The sequence below is a fragment of the Lasioglossum baleicum genome, unplaced genomic scaffold (genome assembly GCF_051020765.1).
Source record: "Lasioglossum baleicum unplaced genomic scaffold, iyLasBale1 scaffold2114, whole genome shotgun sequence".
Taxonomy (NCBI): domain Eukaryota; kingdom Metazoa; phylum Arthropoda; class Insecta; order Hymenoptera; family Halictidae; genus Lasioglossum; species Lasioglossum baleicum.
Window position 1 is genome coordinate 19,499 of NW_027471173.1, and position 8,924 is coordinate 28,422.

An 8,924-nucleotide genomic window follows, 5' to 3' on the forward strand; every position below is an offset into this window, starting at 1 on the left:
AGTTCGCCGGAGAATTAGAGATTATTAGCGGGGACTTGGCGCTATCGATATGGCTTTTGTCTCGGCCGGCCATAAAGTTTCGCGAAGCACCGCAATCCAACCAATTAGCAACGATTTGCTAAATCAAGCCGCAGCCACGAATTAATTGGTCCTCGACTTTCTTCCACAAACCCCGGCCCGTCCCTTCGCCTCCCTCGTTTTCTTCCCGTCTGTCCTCGACAACAAATACTCTAAGTCCTCTCGATGAGAAAACCACCTCTCTCCTCGGGGTTCACCTCGTATTTTTCTTCGTCGTTTCTTCCGCCAGACAGAATCGCGTTAAGAACACCGGAAGAAGCCGCGATCTCAGATCCCAATTATCGATTCCGCCGAGGCGATTTCTTTTCCCTTTCTTTCTCTTTTTTTCCTTTCTTCCGCTTTCTTTTCCCTCTCGGAGCAAGAATGATTTTTATCCTTTGACCACGAAGCACCGGGGTATGGAAGGTTCGAATCGCGAGATAAAAATTCGCAATTTTCTGTTAGACCGGACATCGGAGGATAATTTTCCTCCAACCCTCGACTACCACTCGAAGGATTCTGAATTTTAATTCGCCCTAACCGTATTCGTCGACGACACGAATCATTTGCAAAAGGATAAAATTCGTAAGCAGACCCGAAATTTTGTCTAAACCTCTAGACTAACTACCACTTACAAGGGAACCGAAGAACTCGAGGACTCGTTCGGGCAGAATTTTAATTCGCCCTAACCGTATTCGTCGACGACACGAATCATTAAAAAGAGAAAAGGGCGAGAGAGAAAAGAGGCGAAAGAGAGAAGAAAAAAGAGGAGGAGGAAAAAAAAAATCTCGCGAATTAATCAGCGAGCTCGCGTCGCCCCCATTCGGGCGCAGCATCGCAGAAACGTTCGCATTGAAATTGCCGCGTTTTCGCGATGCACCCGCTGCGCGAGCGAATTGCGAAGCGATCCGGCGACACAATGCCGGCGCCGATGTGCGCGACATATGGACACGATGCACCGTAAACTACGGCGAATCGTTTAAATTCCCGTAATCCCTTTGTCGACGGCCACGGGATCGCAGAATTTCTAATCCGTCCCCGCGGCACAATGGCCGCGATCGATCCTCTCTCCTCTCCCGTCTCTTTCTTTCCTTACCTCCTCTCTCTTTTTCATTTATCGCCCGCCGGCGAGAACAAAGCGACGAAGGAGAGAATCGTTCGACGGGATTGCGTTTCGAAAATCGAAGACGAGAGACAATAAGATGTGACGAGGGAACGAGGAAGAAGAACCGAGGCAGCTGATAAAATCCCGCTGTTTCGCAGATCCGGCTTTCCACCACCCCCCTTCGCCATTTCGATTACGGTTCACCCCCTCTGTGCTTCTTGGAAACGCTAATCCGAGCATGTGGATATCCAGCAATTTCGAATTATTTCATTCCCTTGAATTATCGATATTCCGGAAACATTTCTCCCTTCGTCGTAACCTGTCGCGTTGTAAACCGAGATAAAATATGGTAGATCGATATATGAAAATGGTTCGAGTCGAAAAATTTGCGTAAGAAGGTTCAAAGATTATGTCACGACGTCTACGATATTTATGGAAAACATCTATCGCAGTTACGAGTAGCGGTGGCGCTAGTGAGATAGCTGTAAATCGTCTTAATTTTCGTCTTTTATTCGATCTCTTCTTATTTTGCAAAAAAGAAGTATTACACGACACGGAATAAAATAGAAAATCATTCCTTTCGGGTCTCCGAATATCTTTAAACTTGCTGTATCCAAAACAAATTTCTAATTTTACTTTCGCGTCGCGCGTTTAGCACAGCGTTGCGCGAGGAATCGTGTAACGCGAAAATAGTAGTAAATTGTGAGATAGCTGCAAATCGTCTTAATTTTTGTCTTTTATTCGACCTCTTTCTATTTTGCAAAAAAGTAGTATTATATGACACGGAATAAAACAGAAAATCATTCCTTTCGGGTCTCCGAATATCTTTAAACTTTCCGTATCCAAAACAGATTTCTAATTTCACTTTCGCGTCGCGCGTTTAGCACCGAGTTGCGCGAGGAATCGTGTTAGGCGAAAACAGTAGTGGCTCGGTCGTGTTGTAAGAACTGGCGTTACAAAGGTAACAAAACTGTAGAGACCTATGCCTGGCTGACCTATGCGCCACTGGCTGCGAAACAAACGCCACGAGCCGCGTTTCTTCGCGCTACAAAAGCGACGAGGAATCATTACATTGGCGGACAAAGAGGAGCGACGTGATCGCAACCCTCGGCAACAGTCCAGAGCGGAGAAAGAACGGAGAGCCAGCGGAGGTTGGCAAACAAAGAGGGTAGCGATCGAGGCCTCGGCGAAGAAAGCGGGCAAAGAGTCGAGGAGAATGCTGCAGCATCCCTCGTGTCATACGTCATTAGCACGGAGCTAGCCTTCTGCGTCCACCCAGTGACCAGCGAAGTCGGGACCAACTGACCCAAACGTCTGGGAAAATTCCGAAAAACAACAACACCCAATTCGAATTTATTATCTCTGAGAAAAAAAGAAAAGAAGAAGAAAATAGGGAGAAGAAAGGAGCGACGAAAGGAGGAAGACGAGCAGAGTCGCATGAATGGAGGAAGAAAATAAAGGCGGAGGAGAGGGAGCGAAGATGAATGCCGGATAGAGAGGATGAAGCCCGAAGTTTCTAATCGAGAATGCTTAAGGGCAAAGCAAATAGCGGGAGAGAGAAAAATGCCTACCTTAGTCGGCCGGGGTACGGCGCGGAAAGTGAAGAAATAGGTCGAGCAAATACATAAATAAAAGGAAAAGTAGGAGTATTAAAGCGGGACGGGATGGAGGAGCGGATAGGAGGCGCGGTCATCGCTGGAAATACTTTTCCGCCGCCGATATTACTTTTTCTCGAACGACGAGAGAGCGGCGGCCGAGCGAAAATGAGAGACGGTTCGATATTTACCGAGAGGGCGGCGGGAAGGAGGCCCGGCGGAGGGAGGAGGAAAGGAAGAAGAAAGAAGGAGAAGGAAAGGAGGAAGAAAAGAGGAAGGAAGAAGAATCGGAAGAATCGGGGATGATCTAGCGCTACTGCGACTACTGGCACCACTACCAGTGCGACCGGCCGGCGCGGCGGTCGGAGAAAGAGAAAAATCGGAGTGGAGGAAAGGCTTCGAGGAGGAGGCAAAGAGACAGCGAGAAACGAAGAGGGAAGTGTGTACCGAGGGACAGGAACCGGTGTTTGGTCGACGGGGTTGGGCGAGGGTTCGGTCGCCATGGCGACAAGCAACCCCCGGGACCCACGGAGCTCGTCGCCGGGGTTGGTCGAAAAGGGTGGCCCAGGGCGTCTGTCGGGCAGGTTAGGCCGGGCGTATAGCCGGAATGTCACTCGACACAAGGGGGACACAAGGATGTCCTGGAGGCGAGAGAGAGGCGAGAGAGAGAGGAGAGGCCGGGCGGTGGCGCGCGAGCGAGCGAGAGGGCAGGGTGCGAAGGGTGGGTTGGGGAGCGAGCGCGGCACAGAGAGAGACTCGAGCGGAGGAGAGGGTGCAGCAGGCCAAGATGGCCGACGACGCGACACCCACCATGTCAATAACACCCTTCTTCGACGCAAAACCGAGCCAACCTCCCTCGTTTCGCCCCTCGGAGAGTCACCCTCAGCCCACCCAACGTCGCCCACCCATCCTCCCTACTTTCTAGCAGCTGCTTTTCCTTCCACGACCTTTCGCCAGCCAGCCAGCCAGCCAGTCTGGACTATATTCACCAGGACGATGATGCGCTCTCTCGCCGCGATTTTCCCCGGCTTCTTGCCTCCGCTCGCGGTAATTAACGCGACGATCCCCTGCCACCAGAAAGGGAAACGGCCGGGTAGGGTGGCTCGCGAGCACGCCGAGGGATGGGAATTCACCGACAGGGGGGAAAGCAGCACTCGCAGAGGCCATTGCTGGCGAGGGCGTAATTCCGTTAAGTGTCTTCGTAAACTTCGTTAGCTGCATTTCCCGACATTACTCACCCCCCGGCCGCCCTCGCCGCGCAGCCCAAGCGCGTCCGCTACCAAGCGTGTTCCACGTGCGTTCGATGCGTCTCCGCGCTGCGAAACAAGTGCGAATAGTTTTTTATCCACCCCTCTGCAACCCTCCTCCCGCTCCCGGTTTATAGAGATAGAGTCGAACGCGTGTCGCTGTTCGAAAGAATTCCCATTCCGAGCTGTTCGTTCGAATAACAAGCAGATCGGGTGTTCGCAACTTTGAACGAATATATTTTGAAAATGGAAACGCTCGACATGCGGTGTTTGTTGTTGTAATTACGGAAACAAAGGGGTTGCTCGATTTCGATAACGATAATGACGATACGAAAAATACCTGTTTGATACCGTATTTATTGATGTAAAACGAAGAAGAAACGAAACTTTGAAAAAGAGCTTGATTGCGAGAATAACGTTGAATCCTAGATCAAGGCGTTAGTATTTATAGTATCGAAAAGAGATTAGAATTTAAAACAATCGCGTTATATGCGTATGACAGTCGATTCGCGTTGCTAGAGGGCGCAGTTGGGAATATTATTGTAGAGGGTGGCAAAGAGGCGGAGCCGATTTGTATTACCCGAATCAATTAGATCGTTTTGATCATATTTCGATAGATATAGCCCGACCGGGGGCTTGTTTTTGACAACTTCGGGGCTGGCAGGCATTAAACGGTAGCAAACGATCGCATTAGCAATCCGTTTGTACTGGCTAAGCCCCCTTAGGATGTTCGATTCGCAATTCGTGTCATAATTAACGATCATCATTATCATTCGTAGCCGTTGAAATGAAACTACAATCGAATTCGCAACATTAATATGCGTTACATATTATCGGCGGAATTAATAACCGCGTATGGTATTCATTACATCTCTACCCGGCCGTGCATCAACATCACTTAACATTCTAATTTCGCGATAAACTCGTTCGATAGTTCGCCAGCAATTTTCGCTGTCGATTGTCACGTTATTGCCGCGCAAACATAAATGAAACTACGAATCTAAACAATTTCGATTACCGGCGCGCGCGGTTTATCTTTCGTCAAAATTGCTCTTCCGGTTAAATCAGTCGGATTCGTATTTTCAGCGCTAAAGGGAAATTCGCGATTAAAAATATCGAACACGAGACTCGACCCGATGCTCGTAGATGTGTCGCGTAGCTCTGAAATATAATGCTTCCATTATGAGAACGAGGACACGTATCGATAATCGAGCATTCCATTTCTTTCCTTTCGAACATTAAACGATAAGTATTAGAAGACTATCTTGGAAGATCGTTAGAAAACCTATAATCTCAGAAACTGATTGTAATTTGCAAACTACGAATTGCTCGATTCAATTTTTCGAAGACCAAATATTGTCAATTACAATATCAAATATTAAAGGTGAAATATTGGACGCGTGTTTCAACGCAAAAATTTTGGATAATTTTTAGAAGAAAGCGAAATTCATTAAAATTCGCGATCTTCGAATGGTTCGATACAATTTTCGGAAGACCGAATATTATCAAATATTAAAAGTGAAATACTAGATACGTAGTTCAACGCATAAATTTCGGATAATTTTTACAAGGAAGCGAAATGAATTAAAATTCGCGATCTTCGAATGATTCGATTCAATTTTCGGAAGACCGAATATTATCAAATATTAAAAGTGACATACTAGACACGTGTTTCAACGCAAAAATTTTGGATAATTTTTAGAAGGAAGCGAAATGAATTAAAATTCGTGATCTTCGAATAGCTGGATCAAATTTTTGAAAGACACTAGCAGAAATTATCGCGCGAAGCTCCTTTCGCTGATTACTTAATTTATTTATAATTTTGCAGTTTCTCGCGTGATTTCTTCGGCCGAGTGCGTTTCGTTTAAGGATATTTCACCCTCGGAGAGGGTCGAGGCTATTTCCACGGGGTGCCCGATGCACGGGGAGGTCGGCGGAACAAGTTCCTGTTTTCTTTCGAGATAATCAATGCGGGTCGGGCGAGCGTTTCCTTTTTAAAACCCAGCCACGTGTTTGACCGGCGCAATGAAACGCAGATGTTGCAAAATCGGCTCTATTAAATATAATAACCGTCGGGGGTTTTTATGCCTGAACGAGCCGGAATATGTTACGTAATATTTCGCTGTTCTGCTATCGGCCCGGCACAATGGAGGCAAGAGGCTGGAAGCTGCGGACGATGCCTTGCATCCGCTCCAAAGAACCGTCTCGCCGCGAACTGTTGTCATATATTCCCGACTCTGATTAATTCCAACGATTCGCCGGCGAAAAATAGGCAACTGCTACTATTTAAATCGCTCGTGATAAACCGTCACTCACCCTTGATAATCCTCGCTTCGATTTGCTTCTTCACTTCCGCTGAAACAGAAAGAAGACCATTTTAGACGTTTGCCTGAATATCATGTAAAAAATACTCAAAAACGTTATCGTTTTATCCCTTTATTTGTTTGTAAGTAAAATAATAGTCGAATTTTCAGGAGAGGTGGAGAAAGGTCACTTTTTGAAACTTATTAAACCTGGAAAACCGACAACTGTCGTCGGTTTGCGCGTAATAAAGGAAGAAATAGAAATTTCTTGCGAGGCTCAAAAAACGTCGGTTTCACAGAAAAGGCTTTGAAACATCGTGTTGCAACTGTCGGTTTGCAAAGAGATAAATTGTCAGATGTTCGAAAGAGGTCGCTTTGCCGGATACCAAGGACCCTGTCTCTTAAACTAATCAAACTCGCGGTGTAACCATAATTAATCCGCGTGGAGGGGATTGTCAAGCGTTCCTCTGGGTCAAAGATAACCGCTGCTGGAAGAAACGGAAAGCAGCCGAGTGCTAAATTGCAACTGTCGTGTATAAATTGTCAAACGTTCCTCGAGGTGGAAGAAGGCCGGTTTCTTCGAGGACCCAAAAGCGGCCGAGACCTCGTTTCTCGGACTGAAACTCTAGATACCACGGCGCAACTGTGGACAGGCACAAAAGCGATTGTGAAACGGTCCCGGAAGGTCGGAAAAGGTGGGTTCCATAGAAAGTGAAGTACCACCGAGCGAGTGAACCGCGAGTCAGCGGGGCCGACGTGTCCAGAAGCGAGCCGGGCCGCAGATAGGGATCGGTCGAAGGTGATTCCGTTGGAAAGTTGGGACGCGTGTTCCGGTAGCACCCTGCGGCACGCATCCGCGTCGAAGATGTGGCGAAGGATCGCCAGGAAAGGGTAGCAGAGTGGAAGGACGAGAGAGTGAATGCTGGCGCGCCGCAGAAGAAGAAGAGGAAGAAGAAAAAAAGAAGACAGAGAGAGATCAAAGGAGTGGGAATTGAACTGAGGAGGAGGCGAAAGAAAATATCCCAGGCCTACTGAAAAGATCTCCGCTAATGGGTATTATATTTTTCGTTAGGAGAGCCGACGGGATTATGGGCCTGTCAGAGGCCTAATAACTGGTCCCAGCCACCTCGCATCTGATACGGGAAACGGGGCCCTTCTCTTTATACAATGTGCGCATTAAAAACACTAATCGCAATGCGCACGAGCACGATCGCGCATTGTACTAGCGCATGGGATCATCAAAGGCCGCCGACCAAAGGCCGGGGGAAAAGCTTTTGCACACGCGCTCTCTCTCTCCTCTCCTTTTCGCCCTTTTTACCGGCCGACCTCGTGAGACTTCTTCCAGGCCCACAAGAGTTTCGTTTCTATCGCCGCCAGTCCGCCCACTCTCGCCTTTTGTGACCCGACAGCGGATTCATTTTATTTCTCCTTCCGGACAACCCTCTCTCCGAGAGAAACACAGAGAGAGAAGCCAAAGATACGCTACTTTCTTCTCCTTCTTCCGTTTCCTCCACCTTCTTACCTCGTTTTCCTTTTTTCCTCCGTTATCGTTGTTTTTCATACTAGGAATAGTTACCCTCGAGAGACGCGTGCCTCGAAAATCGTACGTCTTTCGAGGGTTTTTCGACTGGTACTCGGGTAATACGTTATAAAGTACCGTACACGAGGGAGAGATGGTGGATGGTGAATCCTTTGAGTACTCGGGAGACGGATCGAAAGGGGCGACAGATCGAGTGACTCGAATTCCTTGATTTTATACGTGTATACTTCTTTTGTGCGATGCTGGTGTTTAGAGCAGCGTAGATTGATTTCCGTTCTGTTGGTCTCGGGGACAGGGGTGTACAGATTTGTTTTCCAGTAGAGGGAGGATTGAGCGAAAGGGTTGTTCCGGGGGTTGACAGGGTGGAACGACTGTGGGAGATTATTGATGGACCGTTTCGCTGATTTCGAACGATGAATGCGCGAGTTAAGCAGGAACGAAGAGTTCGATGGAGGCTGCAGAGGGTGGTTTGGTGAAACAGCGAACGAGGGTTGAAGCAATTTTTTCTTCTCTCTTTTTCCTGTTCTTTATTTTTTTTTCTTTTTTTATCGGTTAGAGTCGTAGCTTATAAACGGATTTCGATACCTTGGCGCGCAACTCGTAAAACGATTTGCGTTTTAAAGCGTTAATCCGAATTATCCGCAGCGTTTTATTAACCAGCGGACAGCCGGGACTGGGCCGCTGGTAATTTCTGATGAATTTGTAATCGGAGTCGAGTGTTAATCAGTTTTGACAATTTCGTCGGAATTAATTGCGCGCGCGAGACTTCAAAACTGCATCCGATATTCAGCCGCGTTCGCATTGAAACACGCGGCTCCGGTGAACGGAAATTTAATGCGAAAAAAACAAACATTTTAATAAGAGTCATTAACATCGATTTCGCGTGGAAACGTTTATAATTCCGCCGAACCAAGCGGCAGAGAACCGTGTCGAAGAATTTTCCTTGTTTATCCTTTTAATCTCTCCGATCACTCGGCGATCTTTATTTCTATCTCCGTCTTGCACGTTTTCACGAAAATTTCCCGAAATTAAACGTTTTAATCATCGAATGAGTTTAAAAGATATTTCCTCCGGTTT